This window comes from Schistocerca gregaria, chromosome 2 (genome assembly GCF_023897955.1).
Source record: "Schistocerca gregaria isolate iqSchGreg1 chromosome 2, iqSchGreg1.2, whole genome shotgun sequence".
NCBI classification, from domain to species: domain Eukaryota; kingdom Metazoa; phylum Arthropoda; class Insecta; order Orthoptera; family Acrididae; genus Schistocerca; species Schistocerca gregaria.
In genome coordinates this window covers 181,279,028-181,302,005 of record NC_064921.1, presented here as the reverse complement: position 1 = coordinate 181,302,005, position 22,978 = coordinate 181,279,028, and the positions used below count along the sequence as shown (strand labels likewise).

At 42.7% G+C, this 22,978-nt stretch overlaps 1 protein-coding gene across 2 annotated transcripts in view; it reads left to right on the top strand.

Moving 5' to 3' along the window:
- Positions 1-1,516: 1,516 nt before the first annotated feature.
- The window catches only part of LOC126336641 (uncharacterized), a 184,822-nt gene continuing 163,360 nt past the window's right edge, over positions 1,517-22,978 (top strand). Inside the window, exon 1 of one of the 2 annotated variants that reach the window (XM_050000562.1) lies at positions 1,517-1,549. The gene's annotated coding sequence lies outside the window, so the exon portion shown is untranslated. Of the gene's footprint in view, positions 1,719-22,978 lie in introns of both variants that reach the window. The other variant, XM_050000564.1, reaches the window with a different exon arrangement.

The following is a 22,978-nucleotide window of genomic DNA, read 5'->3' as shown; positions in this document are numbered from 1 at the left end:
GTAATCGTTTGCCTGACAATGATGGAATGAAGACAAAAATGTGAGAATTGCCAAGGGACCAAATTGCTAAGGCCATCGGTCCCTAGACTTACACACTGCTTAAACTAACTTATGTTAAGAACAACACACACACCCGTGGCCGAGGGAGGACTCGAACCTCCGGCGGGGGAGGCCGCGCAATCCGTGACACGGTGCCTCAAACCGCACGGCCACTCCTCGCGGCGAATGAAGACAAACTTCAAATAACCAACACTATACTATCTACACAGAGCGAGGTGGCGCAGTGGTTAGCACACTGGACTCGCATTCGGGAGGACGACGGTTCAATCCCGCGTCCGGCCATCCTGATTTAGGTTTTCTGTGATTTCCCTAAAACGCTTCAGGCAAATGCCGGGATGGTTCCTTCGAAAGGGCACGGCCGACTTGCTTTCCCATCCTTTCCTAATCCGATGAGACCGATGACCTCGCTGTTTGGTCTCCTCTCCGAAAACAACCCAACTATCTACAGAATGGATCATCTATGGACAAAAATTAGGCTATTTAAATAAATATGATAAGACATAGCTATCAAAATGAACCCTCTCAATCTCAAGTCACGATCGGTGCGTTTTCTTTGATAAAAAAAATTACTTACATTTCTCCGGCACTCCCAAACAACATGAGACTGATTCTGTTTATCTTGTGTGGTACCTAACTATATTCTGTTCACATGGCAACAAACGAGGGCTTTCTAGTTCCGGATCAAGAGAAGTCGATCGAACTCCCACCTACTCATGTTTTGCATTCGGCCGCTGCCAGTCTCAGCTATGTTAACACAAAACCTTGCGGATGTAACCAGTGCGAAGTGAGTTTTGTACCGTCTTGTGTTGCAAATTAACACATCTCTTGATGTGACGATGTGGTTCCTAGCTGATCGCCGGCAGCGCCAGATACTTTTTCCATCCCTTGTAGAAGGAAAATAAGTAATTCTTTACGGAGTGGAGACAGAAAAATAATTAATCATGTCGCTGAACGTTGCGAGCAGAAGAGCGGAAATAAAGAGCTGTTCCACCCTCTCTCACAGCCAATTGAGACGAACAGTAATGTACACAGGAGCAAGTTTCAGCTCTGTGAGAAGGTTTTGGAATTGTGATTGTGACCTGTCTAAATGTGATCCACTCTCGTGGACCCCCATGTACATCTAATGCGAACTTCTCTCTTCATTTTTTTTTTCTCTGCTAACATGGGTCCCGTACAGGTTGGAGTCGGTCACTTGGGATCGATATAGACTACTTTGGGAATCACTGATACGGAGACATGGGTTTTAATCTAACAGGAAATGACTGTAACCACGGCTGCAATAAAGACTCCAATTGTTGGAAAGAGGCGGCATTGTCGAACAAGCAAGTAGGCCATTAGCGTCAGCTTGGGTGACGCTGTCTGTGATGAAAACGAGCGTTTACCTGGAAGTTCAGTGTTCCAGCAGCGGCGACTAACGCAGGCCTTATCAGATAAGACGTGGACGCTTTATCAAGCCCAGAGCGCCACTATCTGCGTCGGCAGCGTGTAGGTAAGTCTCGCTGGCGCTCTTCCTCCCAATTATTTTGGCGTTATTCGAGGATTCTCGCACTTCTGGTGCTGGCTCAAGTGTTGCATATCCTAGTGAAGACCACTGAGTGCATTTAAGTTATTCTGAAGCTGGGAGACGACGCTAGTGCATCGGGAGAACAGTTTACCAGGTAAAGCTAACATGTGGGCGTGTCTCCTGGTGGGCATCGGTCGTTTTCTGTGATGCGTTCCTCGCAATCCATCGTGCCTCTAAGAAAAGTTAGCGTTTCTCACTTTAGATGGTTTACAAATCAAGTAACAAATTTTTGAAGTGTCGTCCAGTTGTCGGTGTACGTAAAAGTTTTGAACCTAATACCGGAGGCCAGCGGATCAGATTTGCAGCTCAGACTCAGAATTACAGGCAGACCATCGGAGTGGGAGAAATATTTCGCAAAGTTGTCTTTGCACAGACTCTGCAGAGGACAGCCTCCGTTGATGTGTTCTAAGTGCATTAGCCAGTGGAGGTTGTTCGTCCCACCTGTACTTGCTGTGGGATTAAAATTGGCTGTTTCAATGTATGCCCCATATAGATGTTTCATCATGTCATTTATACAGGATTATTCCGTAATATGACATAAAGTGATTTATACAGGGTGATTCCGTAATGTTACAAACTTTCAGGGATGATTGAAAACGGTAAATGTATCAATTTGATGCAAGAGAACCTGGTCTAGGACGATCAAGTCAAAAGTTATAAGCGAAAATCGTTCTGATACCACTGAAGCGGTGTAGATGTACCGGTACTATTGTAGGGTAGCGGGGTCAGGGATTTTCTCTGCCTCGTGATGACTGGGTGTTGTGTTATGTCCTTAGGTTAGTTAGGTTTAAGTAGTTCTAAGTTCTAGGGGACTGATGACCATAGCTGTTAAGTCCCATACTGCTCAGAGCCGTTTGAACCATTTGAACTGAAGGGTAGGCAACTTTCACAGGTGCTATTGTGGGCCAAAACAAGAAAAATTGATGACCAGTAGACACTGGCTATAAAATGCACACCTTCACGAGCTAAGAGCACTCGTTCATCTTCGCTACTGTGAAACACATCTCTTCTGCTGAACAAGTGGCCATAACCTTTGAGGTATGCATTTTAGAAGCTATACTTCCTGCCTTTTTTACTGGTTTTGGTCCACACTACCTCCTCCAAAAACATCGGAGAAAAAAAGCTTGCAGTACAAGAGATACGTTACGCAGTGTGGAAGATGAGCAAGTACTCATAGTTCTTATGGTATGTATTTTAGCGCCCGTTTTTACTGTACATTTTTTTTGTTTTGTTCTGTACTACCACCTCTGAAAGATACTTATCCTACAATCTTAACAACAATAGCACCGATACATGTATCAGTTACCTGAACGCTTTTCGCTTATAACTTTCGACTTGGCCGTCGTCCGCAACTCGTGGTCGTGCGGTAGCGTTCTCGCCTTCCACGCCCGTGTTCCCCGGTTCGATTCCCGGCGGGGTCAGGGATTTTCTCTGCCTCGTGATGACTGGGGGTTGTGTGATGTCTTTAGGTTAGTTATGTTTAAGTATTTCTAAGTTCTAGGGGACTGATGACCATAGATGTTAAGTTCCATAGTGCTCAGAGCCATTTGAACCATTTTGAACTTGGCCGTCCTAAACCATGTCTCTTACCTCAAACTCATACATTTACCCTTTTGAATCACCCCTGAAAGTTTATAACATCATCGCGGAATCATCCTGTATGAGAGAGAGAGAGAGAGAGAGAGAGAGAGAGAGAGAGAGAGAGAGAGAGATGTTTGAAATATTATAAATCTGTTATAATTATTGCAGCTTTAGAGTAGGATATGTACTACACAAGATGACATGTCAAACTGATGAGGGGATTGAATGACATAGTAACCAATTGCCAGCTTACCAAATATTTAAAAGCGGAAGAGGTATTACTCTACAGTGAGAACTGTAGTCTCTGCTGTAGCGTTGGTCACGTGACAGCCACGTTCCAGTTAAAAGTTTTTTTTTTTTTTTCTGTGTCACAGAGGACGGTCGCGAAAATTGTCCTTACGGCAGTCGCGACAACTTTTTGTGACCAACATTAAATTTATTGACGGAAGGAAGAAGTAATGATGGCGTGCCATTGAAGCATCAGTCTCAGAGAAAAAGAAGCAAAGCATACATAACAAATGTCCCACTGCCACTATGGATAAAAATATTACTTTGCATCAATTCTTGCTATATTATGAGTAATACAAAGAAATATCAGCTTTGTGAAAACTTCACAGCTTTTGTTCACCGAACTGAACTTCACGCTAGGAAGGAAACTCTGAAAAAAAGTTGTTTGTGTTTATGATTGGCTTTAAAAGATGCAAGAACAAACGAGTCATCATGTGCGGAAGAGACAATGTAGTTACAAAAATCGGTGTACTAGTTAATTTTTTTACGAGAAAATGAAACATCAGGTAGAATTGGCCAGTGGTTTATTCCGCTGCAGTGTAGAATCATACACGTTGCACTGTGATTAAATGTTGTCACAGTGGTAGTGTGTGAAGAGTATTATCATGCAAAAATGCCAGTCAATGACTAATTGTTGTTCTATCCATGACAATGGTGTGTAGACGGGCAGCGCGTAACAACGCTTCAATTGTAAGACCACTGGAGTGAACTCTGTTAACGATATCTCTTCTGTAATACTGAGGCACCGGGACGACGGTGCTACCAACACGACCCTTCATTTCCCTTTGCAGCTGAGAAGCGGGTTGTGAGACGTGACTGGATATTGTAGTTCTGGCGGTAACAGCATTACTCTCGAAACTCGAGGTTCCGTTTCGTATCCCGATCGGGCACAGGAGTAGAAAATGGCTCTGAGCACTATGGGACTTAACATATGTGGTCATCAGTCCCCTAGAACTTAGAACTACTTAAACCTAACTAACCAAAGGACATCACAAACGTCCATGCCGGAGGCAGGATTTGAACCTGCGACCGTAGCAGTCCCGCGGTTCCGGACTGAGCGCCTAGAACCGCGAGACCACCGCGGCCGGCCAGGAGTAGTTTGCTTATTAGTTTCATAAAAAGAAAGACGCTCTAAACGTGACACACTATATGAGTAAGGTGTATTGCTGGATTGACGACAGTATACTTCGGAATTATTGGTATGTAGTGTGCCTGGGTCCTAGAATCTAGACAGTCGGGTGTCTACCCTTCTTAATCTCTACGCAATATGTACAGTTTGTTCACTGAAAGAATCTTGGCGCTATCGTTAGCGGAGAAAACCGGCACAGTTCGGATGACGTCGACAGACATGCAACTTTTTTCTGGTTGCTGCTAACAATTTACGGTAAACACATTCCCATAACTCCAGTCAGTTTACCGCGTTATATTTTCGTGTTGTCGTCTTTCCCTATCTTTAAATCAGTGAAGAGGCGGTGCCTGTTCCGTCCATTGTTTTGTCTAGTGCGCCGCCGATCCCGAAACAGAAGAACATGTCTGCCGCTTCCGCTTTCGTAGAATAGCAAAACAGAAGGTTACTATTACAGCACCGCGGAAGAGATGGTTAATTCGCTCCCACCGTGAAGTTACTTTGCTCGTTGACTGATGGAAACTAGCTGAGTGGATACAACTCGAATGTACTCGAGCGGCACTGGCGCAGTGTTGCCAACAGTGAAATGGGATTTCCCACTAAAAAGCTCATCCAAGACCACCAGAAATCACTAGGTTTTATTTTCGTGGGTTTAACAAAATCATTAGCTAGTTATTCTTTTAGGCATTGAGTATGTACAGTAGCGAAAAATATGAGCCAATTCAATTTACCCCTTGTGTTTAAAGCTGGAATAGTATTATGAAATGTGTCACGGCGAACTTATCTAAGAGAAAATGAACAGCTCAAGTTCGTCAACGCGTTTCTCGACAAGAAAGTCATCGTCAGAGGCAGAGGTAGTGGCGGATAAAGTACATGCTTCATATGCCGTAACGGTTCACCGGTATTTTGGTGAGTTCCTGTGGAACAAAACTGCTGAGGCCATCGGTCCCTAGGATTACACACTACTTAATCTAACTTACGCTAAGGACAAAACACAGCCCCACATACATACACACACACATTCCCAACGGAAGATTCGAACCTCCGACGAGGGAAGCCGCGCGAACCGTGGCATGGCGCCACAGACAGCGCGGCTACCACGCGAGGCCCGTAACAATTCGTGTCTGCTACAGCACTTCGTTGGTAGTTCATAAGTTTGGCAACATTGTTTCTTCCTTCTCATTCGTGCTCGAATCCACAAGAGCGAATCCATCGTTTCAGATTTCATCCTTTCTTTCGCTTTAGTAATAATATTGTTCATCCTGGATATAAAGTCTTTCCACTTCCGCATGCAGTGCAAACGTTACCAATTCGTGAAATTGGTTGATGTCACTTCCATTTCTACATTAAGCACTTCGAGCTAGAAATCAGTAGCGTCTGTGGTTTCCGACAATTTGATAAGAATTAAATTTTTCAATTGAAAATCAATTTTTGTTATTGTGCCAGGGTCAAAATTAATTGGAATGGCTCCTTAACGACCCGAAGATCTTTGGACACTGAAAAAAGAGAAATTCCTCTTAAAATTTAATATTGTCTTCAAGTCCTTGCAACAACTGAATTATTAGTTGGCAGACAAACTGGATGAGTTTCTGACATAGGATGTGTTCTTGTTCTAGGTGTAATTGAAATTTTCTCATTACACCAATATTTTTTTTTCGAGTTCATGTCCTAGATACGCTTTAGGACCTACTTTCTTTCCACAAAGTCCAATTTAACTTTCTCTGCCCGGAATACGTGAGGACAACAACACGTTTTACTAATGACGCTATTAGCACAATGAGGTCAATTAACAGTTTGCATGAATCCCCTGTGCTGGATTCAAAATATTTATTAACAACCATTTACAAATCGGAAAGAATCGACTTTAAAAATATTAAATACGTCAAACTGCATTCGTCAGAAAAGACTGCCTGAAGCATTTCTGCAGTATGACACTTATCTTTGTTTCGTGCTATTTCGAAGTGCGTCCTAAACTCTACTACTGGTCTGTAGTTACTACAGGCTCTCTGGGCAAGTATCACACATGTGGAATTTTCAGGGGTTCTTCTTGCTCCTTCATTGACAGGCTGATGAATATCACGATACAACTGTTGCCGCATTGATGAATCTCTTGGCGGTGTTTCGCTTGTAGCAGAAATTGCAACTTGAATTGAATGGCATTACGCTATATAAGAACCAAATGCGGGAGGAAATTAGAATTATATATTAGTACCTTCAGCTGCTGACGGGCGTTGATGTATACCAACGGGGTCAGATGAAAATGTGTGCACCGACCAGGACTCGAACCCGGGACCTGCTGCTCCCATGGCAGACGCTCTATCACTCTGAGCCACCGAGGATAGCGCAACTGCAGGGACTATCTCGCGCACGCCTCCCGCGAGACCCACATTCTCACCTTATATGTCCACACACTACATTCTTATTGTTGTCTACGATAATGATGAAAGTTGAATAAATGTGCCACAGCAGTCACTCGAACGCAGGTATCTTTGTTTACTAGGCAGAAATGCTGACCGTTACATCACAACACTGCTATACTTAAAGTCGCTGCACAGACTATCCAACTACAGTGTCCTCCCCAACGCAAACTTTCATATCTTCGGCTTATTTCTCCCCTAAATCGTCACTATTAGGGGGGAAATAGCTGAAGATATTAAGTTTGTGTTGGGGGGGGGGGGGGGGGCACTGGACTTTTGGTTGTCCGTGTAGCACTCTCGGGCCTGGTGTTGCGGTGGTGTAATGGTTAGCATTCCTGCCTTGTACGTAAGGAGACCTGGGTTCAGGACCCTCCTATGGCACAAGTTTTCATTCACTCAGCTTCCATAACTAGCATAGATAAAGATTAAGTGTCTCAACGAAAATTTAATTATACAACACTATTGTTATCACCTATCATTACATTCGCATTGTCTGCACCTGTACCCTGCAGCTTGATTTGATCTAATTCGAATTCTTGAAGCGTCTCCCTAATTGCTGTTACAATGGACTGTGCGTTACAGGGTTCGAGGTCGGTATCTTTAAAAAATGTCGAAATGATCACATTGGTTACAGCACTCTAATATATTACTATTATTTCTAGATTTTTTGTCGCGGTGACGTCTGTTGATTCATCAACTGGAATGCCGTACATGCTGTCGCCGATATCATGCTCGAAATTTTCCACAAAACAGGGCCTTCATAACTGCACTACACTTTGTTATATGTACTTGAACTTTTCTGGCAACATCAATGTGAATTAACTCTTGCACGATCGGACATTGGCTGGAAATAAATAATGCAAGGGAACCTTCAGCTTGATTCACTTCTGGATGTTCTTTCAAGGTTTTGAAAGGTAGTTTTGTTTGTCTTACTCCAGAAAATGGTGTGGAAGCTGTCTGTTCGTTTGTGTGTGTGTGTGTGTGTGTGTGTGTGTGTGTGTGTGTGTGTGTCACCGTGGCTTAATATGTCAGTATAACGCGCTAACAAAGTACTACGACAAAATTTACAATTTGCTGTTGTGTCATCGCCTTGAATTCTTTCTAGCAGGTATGCAAATTTACTATCACGTATCCACACAGCACGAAATATCTGGGTATACTGTGCCGTTACTTTGCCGATGTTCGGCACTAAAACAGTATCCAATGACGTAAACATCATCACATTAACACGTGCGCTACAAGTATGCACTATGCATGCAGTTGCAGCTGTATTAACACTAACGGTACTCCCGCATAACGATACGGAACGAAGACAGATTACCGTGTATTACAAATGTTTAGTTGATAAATTTTAAGTGCTGCTAGACGTCAGCAAATAATGGTGCGTGCTGTATTTTGAGTGAATAAAGTGATTTTTAAAAATAATTTTATCATAATAACAATCAAATACTTTTAAACTCTACCACAAATGTCACTAGCCACTTGATGCAAAATTCGCACACTAGACAGCTATAAAAGTCACCAGATTTAGTGGGAGAACCACTGACTTGCCAACACCGACAGATAGCTTTCCGTCTCTGTCAACCTAACCTGACTTCGTTAGCAGTAGGGTTGGACGTGGGTGGTGTATCATCGATGCTTATTTCGATTTCATATCGATGCCTAAACCTCGATGGCCGATAACAACCGACCCCTTCGAAGTTAAATGATGAATTTATAGAATGTCCTAAAAGGCAACATATGTAATATCATATTAATTAACTAATAACTAAAACAACAATTAATATTACATATTTACTCAACAGACTGTAAAAAATAACATTTTTGATGGAAGATTCTCCTTAATTCTATTGTCCTGCTTTTGAGAACAATCTGTCAGAAGCTGTCGATTTGACGGTTTAGCTAAAATATTTTAGTGAAGCTTTTTATAGCCTTGAGTAGGTACTCGACGTACTTACCAATGTTGTGCTTCCATTCTTTTAACTGATCCTGTTTAAAATCTATGCGTTCTTTCAGATAATAACTGTGACGGTAACTCTATTCATGTTCCAGTTTGCAAATTACTCTTTTCTTGTGGCATTTCATAATGTTCAGTCCGATAATCACATTTGGTCTGTCTGTTTTCCAGTAATGTATCAATATCTTGCCCACTTTCATTGAAAGGTTTTTGAGCAGCTGTAAATCCTTGATGATTTCGATTGCCTTCGAAATGTAAAAGCATCCTGAAAGTGAGTGTTCTTGATTCGTAGATCGAGCTAAGTTAATACCAAGGCTGCCCATAACTGCTGATAAGTGAGCGAACCCGTGAAGAGCGGGTGGAAGGGAGGGAGGGGACTCGGGGACAAGGGAGGGGGCGACCCTCCCCCTCCCCTTGCTTAGCTCTCAGGGAAAGGGAAAAAATATAGTGCAGTCACTTGTTTTTTTTCTCAAGAAAATGATTTAAAAGACGGTATTACTCAGGTTTTTAACAGTACTGGAAATCGAACTTTTTATGGCTAATTACAAGTCGTTATTCCCCTTCCATTATATTAAAAATACTCTATACCCCCAGATCTCCTCCGCCCCGCCCCTACAAACTATTGTATGGGCTCTCTTTGTCGATATGGCTGGTATGTTACGTATACAGCTAATAGCAAACGCTTTTTTTTAAAAAAAAAAAATTCTGTTCTGATGTTTCTCCTCAGATTCTCTCCAAAAATCTGTACTGGTTTCATGCAAGATATTTTGATGTTTTTCCTTCCTAATTTAGCATGCCTGCAAAACACCATAGGTCTACACGGCTTTTTCATCCAAATGTTTCTTCTCCTTTGACCGATGTGCTGATGTAGTTATGACATAGGTTCAGAAAAATAGTCGTTTAAATCACAAAAAAATAATTCCTTCTTGCCAACATCAACTTTCGATATTTTGCCCTTTATGTCAGTTTACGATGTTCGCAGACCTTGTATCGATATAGGAACATCGATGTTTAATCTTCCAACATCGATATTTCGTAATTATCGATGATTATCAGACATTCCTAGTTAGCTGACAGCATTATGTGCAGTAACTTATTTCATTCGGCTATACCAGTTCTTCGATTTCTGTTGACATGTCGAGATTGCAAAGCATACTACAAACACTTGCAGTTAAACTGCAAGACTGATAAGAATTGAGGTCTTTAAGAAGTATTTGCGAAAGACTGTAAAGTACACAGCACACTTTGCATTATTAGAAAATCTAATGCAGTCTATAAAGTTTCTCACAAAGCCTGAAGTCCCTAAGAAGAGACCATCAAAACAAATTTAAGTTCCATTATTTTTCTAATTTATTTTACGATTACTTGTCGGCATACGTAGAACACACGCAACCGCTGTTCACCGAACATGTAACGATCCGTATGACAATTATGTCAATTCTGCTTTTGCAGGAGCAAACAACATGGATGTAGACTGCCAAACCTGCGAGAGGAAGGCAGGGCTTGTTCCTCCGATCGCCTCCTCTACCGCTTTGGCGATAAATTCTGGTTTGTTTACGCTCCTCCTACAAATGCGATTAAGGACGCGCCAAACAAAACTCAGCACAGAGAGGTTATCATAGAACAGCGACAACAGTGCCAGTGAATATTGCTTTACATGTCGGGTTAAGATTGAAGGAAGTAAAAAGAGATCAGGGTTTAAATTTACGTCGACAACGAGGTCATTAGAGACGGAACACAAGTTAAAACGGGATCTGATATCGGCTTTGCACTTTCAAAGGAACCACCCTGATATTTGCCTGGAGCGATGTAGGGAAATCACGGAAAACTTAAATCTAGATGGACGGACGCAGATTTGGACCGTTGTCCTCCTGAAAGCGAGTCCAAAGTGGAACCACAGCGCTCCATCAGAGGTAGGCTAGTATTGGTAGCGAACTCAAAGAATTAGACAAACTGACCATCGGCGCAATATCGTACACCGTCTTTTGACGTACGTGGAGTCTGGCACTCCCACCAGCCACTGTAACGAGTGTCTTCTTGGATTTATAGGGCTAGGGACTGATGACCTTAGCAGTTAAGACCCATAAGATTTCACCCACATTTCAACATTTGATTTAAAGGGCCCCACACGCTAGCGACAGATCGCTGGTGATATCGCCTGCAAATCAATCGCTCGCTTCGACTGTACTACACCCGAGCGATTTCCCAAGCAGTTAAGAGCAGGATTTCGAATGCCAGTATGTCATGAAATTCAGCTATGCAAAATGAACTATCATCTTTAGAATGCGACACTATATCGTAGCAGGCGGCAGGAGCGTAAACAAACCAGAATTTATCGCCAAAGCGGTAGAGGAGGCGATCGGAGGAACAAGCCCTGCCTCCCTCTCGCAGGTTTGGCAGTCTACATCCATGTTGTTTGCTCCTGCAAAAGCAGAATTGACATAATTGTCATACGGATCGCCGATTCCTTCTAGTGTTTTGCGTAAATCGATGTCCCACTACTGATTCTGGCTAGTCTTATGAACACTATAGTGTCAGTTCTGGAAACACGGTATGGCTGTCGGAATTCAGCTCCGAAAATCGCTCGTAGCTCCATATAAAGGCACTGTAGCATCTGAATCGTGACTCAGTCTACCGATTGGTAATTTTTTATATTGGTTGATGTGGACGACGTGATGTTGTCAAGAGTGAAGGAAAAAAAAAGAAATACTGGACTGATACGGAAGTTACACGTTTCCTACTTGCCTACTTGGAGAATAGAACATTTGATAATTATTAGACGGAAAGACATACACAGGCCGTAAATTCTGATGTGTATGCTTAACATCGAGTATAGATTTAAGTGTCAGGAAGACGTTTCTGAAAGTGTTTGTATGGAGTGTAGACATGTATGGAAGTGAAACATGGACGATAACTAGTTTGGACAAGAAGAGAATAGAAGCTTTCGAAATGTGGTGCTACAGAATAATGCTGAAGATTAGATGGGTGGATCATATAACTAATGAGAAGGTATTGAATAGGATTGGGGAGAAGAGAAGTTTATGGCACAACTTGACTAGAAGAAGGGATCGGTTGGTAGGACATGTTCTGAGGCATCAAGGGATCACCAATTTGGTACTGGAGGGCAGCGTGGTGGGTAAAAATCGTAGAGGGAGACCAAGAGATGAATACACTAAACAGATACAAAAGGATGTAGGTTGCAGTAGGTACTGGGAGATGAAGAAGCTTGCACAGGATAGAGTAGAATGGAGAGCTGCATCAAACCAGTCTCACGACTGAAGACCACAACAACAATCCTGAACTAATTTTTATGGAAAAATCGAACTGCTTTTTAACAACTTTGTATCCTGCTTACCTGGTTCATTTCTGAATTGCTATGCACACTCTCTCTTTGAATGCCAAAGGCTGGCCTGGTGATAAAACATTCGCTGGAAATATAGAGCCTGTATGCTTTTACTCACTCTGAAGTTTTCCAGCCATTCTAAGCCTTCAAAATGTTGGAATGCAACAATGTAGCCTACCACCAGTGGCCACGTCGCACTTTTTATCGTAATGCGCTTGAGTTAGCTGGGTACGTGTAGTAAAACATTGTCGCACACATTGTCGTATTTTTGGGAGAAAATGAACAGTTATAAGTTTTCAGTAGAAAAAATAACACTGTTCATGATTTTGTGCGGATGATTGTGCAGTAAATAATAGATCAATGTGAAAATCATGCGCATTTGAGACATCTGAAGTATCGGTAGTTCTATATTTTTGAACCACATTCGGCGTTTTACAATTTCACGCATGATCTTTGTTTACAAAACACTGTAGTGACACTGTGGGATGTGAATTATTACGAAGGTGCACTATAATGTTGACGACAGAGGTTATTTGGCTTACAGTGTTAACAAAGCTCGCGTAACAATCGTTTGTAGACACTTCCTCTGGCTTCGTACCTGACATCGCCCGCTCCGAGGAACAGTGTGATTACTCCCGAAGTCTGTCTGTTTTTCGTTTCAATTAAGGTTAGTGATGTAATTGCCCACTACGTATTGTTTCCATTATCCAATTTTAAGTTCCTTTCACTAATACTTAATTCACAGTGTGCCTTTACAGTATATTTAGCTATGACATTTCAACGGATGTCTGTAAAAGTTTTCATACATATTTTAATGTTTAACTCATTCAAATACGTACTCCAGTCTGGACATTTTCTCTCACTGATTGACGCACTGTTAGGTTCCCGGCCTCAGCTAAGCAGTACTATAAAATATCACATACCAGGCTTTCCAAACCAGTGTGTCGCTTTGTTTCACTGTTTGGCGTAATTAAAGCGAGTTGCCGCGTTTATACGTCCTAGCTAGGTAAGGGTTCGAAAATACGATTTTAGTTTTACCATGGGGTGAGTTACTGGTCCTACAAGGTTCTATTTTTGTGACGGATAGTTTTAGTGTATTTAGCAATGTTCATTGTTTGGCTCAGATATTGGTTCTTAAGTCAAACTCCACAGCGTCTGTTAATGGTTAAATTGGAAAAATAACATTTTAAGAGACGTTACATTCATCTACTACACAATGTGAAATAACACATTGAAAAAAGTGGGTACATATTGCAAGATACGTGATCTACCAGTGCTATGGCACGTCGTGACGTTAAACCAGCCCTATTCAGAACAGCTGTAGCCTATTACAGATTAACTTTACGTGTAAAACCAGCCGACGCTCGGAGAAACTATAAATTATTGGGCCAGCAAATTCGATTCAGACCTAACACAAAACCAAAAACGGTTTCGTAAGAGCGAGTTTTGTTAACACGTTGTTTATCACATGTAACCTAAGATCAACGCTATGGGGCTCTGTGAATGTGGAGAACTGCAAAACCCACAACACATGCTAGTCAGCAGGAAATTGGACGAACCCTGCGCGATACAGGACCTACTAAGAGCAAATGACACGCTGCAACGTACTGGGCTTCGTATGGGATATAAAGATTATAATACCAGACAGAATCCAACCAGCTCTTTCAAATGAACATTGCTTTCTGTGTTTTACTTTATTTAATCTTCACTTCTCTCACTACCTTGCATTGTGTAATGCTTTATGTATTACATTTTCTCTTTATTGTTAACTTAAAGATTTTAAGGGGAATTAGATTATTAAATGAAGTGCTTAAGGTAGTTGATGAGGTTTGCTATCTGGGGAGCAGAATTCTAATGATGGTCGAAGTAGAGATGACATAAAATGTAGACTGGCTCTGGGCAAGGAAAGCGTTTCTGAAGAAGATAAATTTGTTAACATGAAGTATAGGTTTAAGTGTCAGGAAGCCTTTTTTTGTAAGTATTTGTATGGAGTGTGGCCATGTATGAAAGCGAGACATGGACGATAAATAGTTTAGACAAGAAGAGAATAGAAGCTTTCGAAATATGGTGCTACAGAAGAATGCTGAAGATTAGATGGGTAGATCACGTAACTAATGAGGAGGCGCCGAATAGAATTGGGGAGAAGAGGAACTTCTGGCACAACCTGACTAAAAGAAGGGATCCGTTGGTAGGACACGTTCTGAGGCATCAGGGGGTCACCAATTTAGTATTGGAGCGCAGCGTGGAGGGTAAAAATCGTAGAAGGAGATCAAGAGATGAATACACTAAGCCGATTCAGAAGGCTGTAGGTTGCAATAGTTACTCGGAGATGAAGAAGCTTACACAGGATAGAGTATCATGGAGAGCTGCAACAAGCCAGTCTTTGGACTGAAGACCACAACAACAACAAAGATTTTTGTAAAAGTGATGTCTTGGATGCGATAAATAAAATAAAATAAACGCTATCTGGGGTTATAGGTGGTGTTGGTCAGACCTGGCTCTCCTCCTTCATGTATATCGCAACGCCTGGAGTGTTATCTGGCGAGATAAGAGTAGGCTGACCAAACGTCACAGAAAACCGGCCTTGTCCGGCTTTTATTGTAACATACGGTATCCTGAAAAAATTGTTTCGAGACGCCCAAAAGGGCCGAAATTCAGTTTTTAAACATAAACATATTTTATCAGTTCTATAAGTTTTTAGGGATTTACCTCCATCAAATGGAATGTGACATGAAAATTCATACATTTTACCTTATTTCTCTAACCTCCGCAGTCTCACAGTAGGCCCATTTATTGATACCTGATCACTGAAGCGTTAACTATTTATTTCGAATTGTACTGTGAGTGGACAGTAGTTATACTGTTGTAGGTAACGGGCAAGCCAGGCCACGATCGAATTTTATTTATTTATTTTGATCCATCATTGGGCATTTTTATGCAGCTGATGTCGTCATAGATAGTTTATATAATTATGTTGTACAAATACATTTTGTTGACATAATTAGAGTACACATGCTAATAGTAATACAGGGCGCGTAAAATATAAACTAGAGAACAATCGAGATTGGTACCTGGGATAGGCATTTATTTTATTTTATTTTGTGTTATATTTGTCTTAAGCAGTCATGACACACTGTTCCATTAGCCATGGTGAAAACAGATCTCTGTCTCCATCACAATAACAACACATTAAAAAATTATGAGACTTTCAGAGAAAAATACGCTACTGGCCAATAAAATTGCTACACCAAGAAGAAATGCAGATAATAAACAGGTATTGATTGGACAGATATAGAGAGATATATTATACTAGAAGTGACATCTGGTTACATTTTCGCGCAACTTGGGTGCATAGATCCTGAGAAATCAGTACCCAGAACAAACTCCTCTGGTCGTAATAACGACTTTGATACGCCTGGGCATTGAGTCAAACAGAGCTTGGATGCCGAGTGCAGGTACAGCTGCCCATGCAGCTTCAACACGATACCACAGTTCATCAAGAGTAGTGACTGGCGTATTGTGACGAGCAAGTTGCTTGGCCACCACTGAGCAGACGTTTTCAATTGGTGAGAGATCTGGAGAATGTGCTGGCCAGGGCAGCAGTCGAACATTTTCTGTATCCAGAAAGGCCTGTACCAAACCAACTACATGCGCTCGTGCATTACCCTGCTGAAACGTTGGATTTCGCAGGGATCGAATGAAGGGTAGAGCCACGGGTCGTAACACATCTGAATGTAACGTCCACTGTTCAAAGTGCCGTCAATGCGAACAAGAGGTGACCGAGACGTGTAACCAATGGCACCCCGTACCATCACGCCGGGTGATACGCCAGTATGGCGATGACGAACACACGCTTCCAATGTGCGTTCACCGCGATGTCGCCAAACACGAATGCGACCATCATGATGCTGTAAACAGTACCAGGATTCATCAGAAAAAAAATGACGTTTTGGCATTCGTGCACCCAGGTTCGTTGTTGAGTAGTCCATCGCAGGCGCTCCTGACTGTGATGCAGCGTCAGGGGTAACCGCAGCCATGGTCTCCGAGCTGATAGTCCAAGTTGCTGGAAACGTCGTCGAACTGTTCGTGCAGATGGTTGTTGTCTTGCAAACGTCCCCATTTGTTGACTCAGGGATCGAGAAATGGCTGCACGATCCGTTACAGCCATGCGGATAAGATGCCTGTCATCTCGACTGTTAGTGATACCAGGCTGTTGGGATCCAGCACGGCGTTCCGTATTATCTTCCTAAACCCACCGATACCATATTCTGCTAACAGTCATTGGATCTCGACTAACGCGAGCAGCAATGTCGCGATACGATAAGCCGCAGTCGCGATAGGCTACAATCCGACCTTTATCAAAGTCGTAAACGTGATGGTAAGCATTTCTCCTCCTACACGAGGCATCACAACAACGTTTCACCAGGCAATGCCGGTCAACTGCTGTTTGTGTATGAGAAATCGGTTGGAAACTTTCCTCATGTCGGCACGTTGTAGGTGTCGCCACCGGCACCAACGTCGTGTGAATGCTCTGAGAAGCTAATTACTGGCATATCACAGCATCTTCTTCCTGTCGGTTAAATTTCGCGTCTGTAGCACATCATGTTCGTGGTGTAGCAATTTTAATGGCCAGTAGTGTACATGATTTATTCAGGAGAAAGAGCTTCACAGATTAAGTAAATCAACAACGCGTTGGTCCACCTCTGGCCCTTAAGCAAGCAGCTATTCTGCTTGGCATTGATTGACACAGTTGCTGGATGCCCTCTTGAGAGATATCATCCAGTTTGAGCGTTAGATCGTCAGAATCCCCAACCAGCTGCTGTGTCCTGCCCATAATGCTCCTAAAATTCTGAATTAGGGAGAGATTCGATGACTGCTGGTCAAAGTAACATTTGGCAAGTACGACTACAAGTAAAAGGAATTCTCGCCGTTTGAGGGTGGGAATTATCGTAATTATTATTTATTATCATATGCATCAATTACAGTAATACACATTTAGCAAAACAAAGAAATGTATATAAAAATGAACATGTGAAATTACATATAGTACATAAGTTTTAAAACGGCTCAGACTACACTCGGGTGTTGATGGACTCGATTCAGCGGAGTGCCTCGTGGGATGCTTGATGGAGCTTCTCAATGTCACCAGGGAAGCGCCTGATTGGACAGTTATTCGCAATGTGGCTCATTGTTTGGGTGTCACCACAGTCACACACACTGTCACTTGAAAAGCCCCACTTGTGCATGTTGTATTTTCTCCTACCCTCTTCGGTCCGATATCTGTTTAACTGCACCCACACCTCGCTTGGTTGGTGGAAGCCTGGAACTGGAACTGTTGGATTGTCTACAAGTTCGTGGTTTCGGGTTCTTGTAGCTGCCACTCATGTTTCCACTCTGCGTCCTGGTCGAATCCTGTGGATAGCATTTGGATTCCCATTTCATATGCTGATCTTCTAGATCTGAGACGTTTCCTGGGCAGTGCTAGCAAATCGTCGTGAAGAGGGATCGAGCTGTTTTCTGAAACTTGTTGACAGAAGTTGTAAAGAGCAGCCTTTCGATAGGGGTGTGATGGACAGATGTTTGAAAGTACTGACAGCCAGCAAGTAGGTGTAGACCGGACTGTACCACCAATTACTCTCGTAACTGAGTTCAGTTGGACGTCTACTTTCGCTACGTGGGTGCTTCAACCAAACTGGTGCACAGTATTCTGCTGCAGAGTATACCAGTGCAAGGGATGCTCCTCGGAGGACTGATGTGGTTGCTCCCCATGTGCTGCCTGCCAGCTTTCTCACAAGTTCACTCGTGTTTGTATCTTCTTGGCTAAGTTGGAAAGGTGTTTTTTGTATGTTAATGTTCTGTCCAGAGTGACTCCCAGGTATTTTGGGCTTTCATTGTATCTGACTGTGCCAAGAGAGCCGAACTGTGGGCTGCTCTTTGCTGATGAAAGGCGATTAGAGAGGTGGAGCAGGCTTACCTCAGTTTTAGAAACATTTGGTTATCGTAATGAAATGTCAGCTCACTATGGCTTCCCGTGAAGGGCAATAAAACGGGGCCTAGAATATCCTCGACATACCACTGTGCGGCAAGTGTGCCGGGAATGACAACCAAAGGGCCCCCACTGTTGTCCGCCGCATGTCAGCTAGGTTCCCACCACTGTCCAGGGCTTCTCCAGGCGCGTCTTCGGCTTGGAATCTCATTGGTTGGAGTGGAATTGTATTCAGTGATGAGAGTCACTTCAAATGGTGTCTCAATGACCAGCAAAGACGTGTCTGGGGGTGCCTCGGACAGCAGTGTGATTGTTGCCTGCCGTACAGCCTAACAGTGGGCTGGAGTGCCATTTCTTTTCATGTCAGGCCCCTTTGGTTGTCGTCCACAGCACCCTTACAGCATAGCGGTACATCAGTGATGTCCTATGCGTCGTTTTGTTGCCCTTCATGGCAAGCCATCATGGGCTTAGATTTCAGCAAGATAATGTCTGCCCGCACACAGAGTCTCTACTGCATGCCTTCTTGCTTGCCAAACCCAGCCTTGGCCAGGAAGATCTCCAGACCTCTCCCTAATTGATAACATACGGAGCATCGTGGGCAGGGCCCTGCAATCAGCCCACGATTTTGAACATATAACACACCAATTAGACAGAGTTTGGCATGATATCCCATAGGAAGACATCCAGAAACTCTTGTCAATCAATAAGAAGCCGAATAACTGATTGCATGAGGATCAGAGATGGACCAACACATTACTGACTTTCTCAGTTTGTGGAGCTCACTCACTTGAATAGACGATACGGTTGTTCCGAAACTAAAATCATTTGTTTGTCTCTATATCATCACGTCTACGATTTCTGCCACAATCAGGTAATTCCTTTGTGGCGTGTCCTTTTTTTTGTCTTAGAGTGTATTTTTAAATCAGGTTCTCATTAGTGTGTTCCAGTAGACCTTAAGATAAAAACATCATTTATCATGAATGCTTTCATAAACAAATTGTTTTTCCAGGAACCTGCTAGTGAACTAGAGCCCACGATTTTCCTTAACTGAGAATGAGCTGATATGATTGTTCCGCTGTGTCCACTTAATCCTTTGTATTATTGCTCCCATGTATTAGTGTGTTGCAGCTAACATCCACTGTTTCATTTTGACTACCTTCTGCGTGCTTATGTTTGTAGAACTACAAACCTTTATTGAGCTGTTCTACATCATCACATTGTTCTAAGTGTAAAATAGGTCCAGTATCCATAGTTTTGCTACTGTTTCATCATTTTGCTAACTGATGAATTATTATATACTTGTGTGGCGAAGAGAACATTTCTCCAAAGCCGGATTAGTGGTGTGTGTTATGCTCTATGTTGCATCCTACTACACAGATGAGATAAACTGTGGACTTTTGTTTGCTTTGTAGGACAACATGCCCTAATGGTATGAACATCAGAATACACATCCTGAGGTCAAAATGTTAATTTACAATCAGCCTTCAGTTTTTTCTGCATTTTAACTTGACGATCACTTCAAGCAATCACACTTTTAGTATGCAAAAAATTCCGCAGCGTACCATGAGAGACATTACCTGGTAATCTGTGGTCTATCGCCCCACTCTGTACATATATTTGAATGGATTCTGCCCGAATATTTGGATAAGTAGATTCACAGGACCACACCTACTGTTTTTTGATGTCCTGAATGGGTTTTCATGCGGGGGAGGGGGGGAGGGAGAGCGGGGGCGGGCGGCGTCGCAGAGAGCAAAGGAGTAGAGAAAGCAAGCTCCACCTACCAAAGCCCAATACCCTGACCCCTGATTATTGTGCTGAGAGTGCCACTGTAGAGGGGACAAGCTGCTCCTGCCTCGCATAGTTGTGGCACTATACACGTGTGGTTACTGGTTTGGCGTGGTATGACACTTCAGCCAATCCAGAGCTATTTATGAAGCACTCACTCATAGTGTTGAGCATAACCTGTACCAGAACTTCGGTGTACATACCTAAATGTGTGTCGATTACTGATTTACTTCATTTGTATTGCTTTGGAATATGGGCAAGGCCAATGGAAAAGTGTAAAATGAAGTGGAGGGTAAAAATCTTAAATGAGAATTTAAAAATAGTCAGTGACACTATACTTACCCTTACCATGAAAAAGGAGTTTACTGCTTTAGTTACATGTATTCTGAACAGTACTCATAATAGTAATAATCGTGTTCAAGGAATACTCAGGGGAGGCAGCTGCTCCCTCTTCCTGCCCCCCCCCCCCCCAACTCTCTCTCTCTCTCTCTCTCTCTCTCCCTCCCTCTCTCTCTCTCCCTCCCTCTCTCTCTCTCCCTCCCTCAAACTAATAGATGTGTTGATGTGAAGAAGGCAGAACACGGATACTGACTTGTACCAAGTGTACCCATACCCATTTGTCATCAAATATATGAACCATTTTGCAGTTTGAGCTCTATACTCTATGCCAAATTGTGCACTTCACAAACGGAAAAAAACATAGTATCCTATGACTGTAATATCACTGAGGCTTTGTTAGAATCAGCCAACTGATACAAATACTTGGGTGTAACACTTTGTAGGGATATGAAATGGATTGATCTCATAGCCTCAGTCATAGCAGGTGGTTTATTGGTAGAATACTGGGGAAGTGCTATCAGTCTAAAAAGGAGATCGCTCACATATCACTTGCGCAACTGGTTGTAGAGGGGATTTTGAATGTATACAGAGAAAGGCAGCATGAATGGTGACACATTTGTTTGATCCATCTGAGAGTGCTGCAGAGATTCTGAAGAAACTGCAATGGCAGAATCTGGAAAATAAATATAATCTACCCCAAGAAAGTCGGAAACGTGGGACTTAGGGAAGGCAGGAAGAGATGTGGACAGAGCCTTGCTCAGTTACCGTTGGTTGCTCAGTAAACGTGTACACTTTATTTAAGGAAGTATTTTTTTTTAAAAACAATCATTTTAAAAAATTGACTGTAACACAAGCTACACTGACGGCTGAAGGCCTTATTAAGAAAGAATTCAAAATTATTTGTTGGCTGAAGGCCACAAACAATACTTCAGAACAATTAGCGGCTGAAGGCCTGAATTACAAATGAGGAAGACAAGTACACGTCAAAAATGCCCAAAAAAATTTAAACAGCCAAATAAAAAAATTGACTGTAACACGACATATACTGACGGCTGAAGGCCTTATTAAGAAGAATTCAGATTATTTGTTGGCTGAAGGCCACAAGCAATAGGAATAATTTAAGCAAAATATTAGTTATTTAAACAATTGACACAATCATACCAAATGAATGGAGTGATCCACTGACAGTGCTCCAAGGATCGACATGGGGAAGTACCTTAAACGTAAGTAAGGTGAGACAGGCAGCCAAGTGTTATACTCACTTAAGAGGATGGCAACTCAAACCAGTCACAGTTAAACGCAATACCAACATTCTCGCAAAATCCACCTAACGTTCAATGCCCAATACACGATAGAATAACCCTTGCCAGGAGACTACACTCTTGACATAGTAAAACGGCAAACATTACATAAGAGAACATGTTCAAACGCAAGAATAACAAGTTGCCTCCACGAATCCAGTACGCAGACGGTGTTAAAATAACCGCTCATTCAAAACCGCACTAGATACACACGGATCTGCGAAAGCAATTGTACAAACAACTCAAACAATGCTAAAACCAGTCACTGTGGAGCAACAAGGACGAATTACAAGTCGACACAAACACAGAGAACCGAGAAGCCGTCGGAAGACCAAATACACGTCGTACGTTGAGACGACCGACCGAACGACCAACCAACGGTTACTCTCGGTCAGGTCTGGCAATGCAAACGTCCCAGTATGAATCGACAACTAACAGCTTGTTGCCATGAGGACTTCGGCGGACGGTTACACACACAATGGTGGCGGTTCACTACTCGGATATAACGATTCATTCAACTTAAACTAGCTGAATCGGGTCCTTGGCGTGGTCGTACACTCTCGCGACCACATCCTTCCGTCGGGTAGTGCATGCACTGCCAGCTGTCCCGGCGAGTCCTGAGGCTGTGCGGACCTCACTGGTCCTCTGTCCCAACCTAACTGCAACACGACGACCCAGAAATACTAGAGGTCGCTCCTAAGATAGTACCACAGTACTCGCTATCGATAAACGCCGCTGCTGCCACTCATGAACAGACAAAGCGAGCAAACTTAGTGGCGCCAATGAACGCAGTAATAAGGGAACCTCCCATCGCACCCCCCTCAGATTTAGTTATAAGTTGGCACAGTGGATAGGCCTTGATAAACTGAACACAGATCAATCGAGAAAACAGGAATAAATTATGTGGCACTATGAAAAAAATAAGCACAATATACAAGCTGAGTAGTGCATGCGCTAGGTAAGTAACATTGAGGATAAACTGAGCTCAGGAGCGCCGTGATCCCGTGGTTAGCGTGAGCAGCGGCGGGGGGAGAGGTCCTTGATTCAAGTCTTCTCTCGAGTGAAAAGTTTACTTTTTTTATTTTCGCAAAGTTATGATCTATCCTTTCGTTCATTGAAGTCTCTGTTCACTGTAATAAGTTTAGTGTCTGTGTTTTGCGACCGAACCGCAAAACCGTGCGATTATTTGTTACTTCACTCTATAATCTATATTTGCGTCTTTTAATTGGTT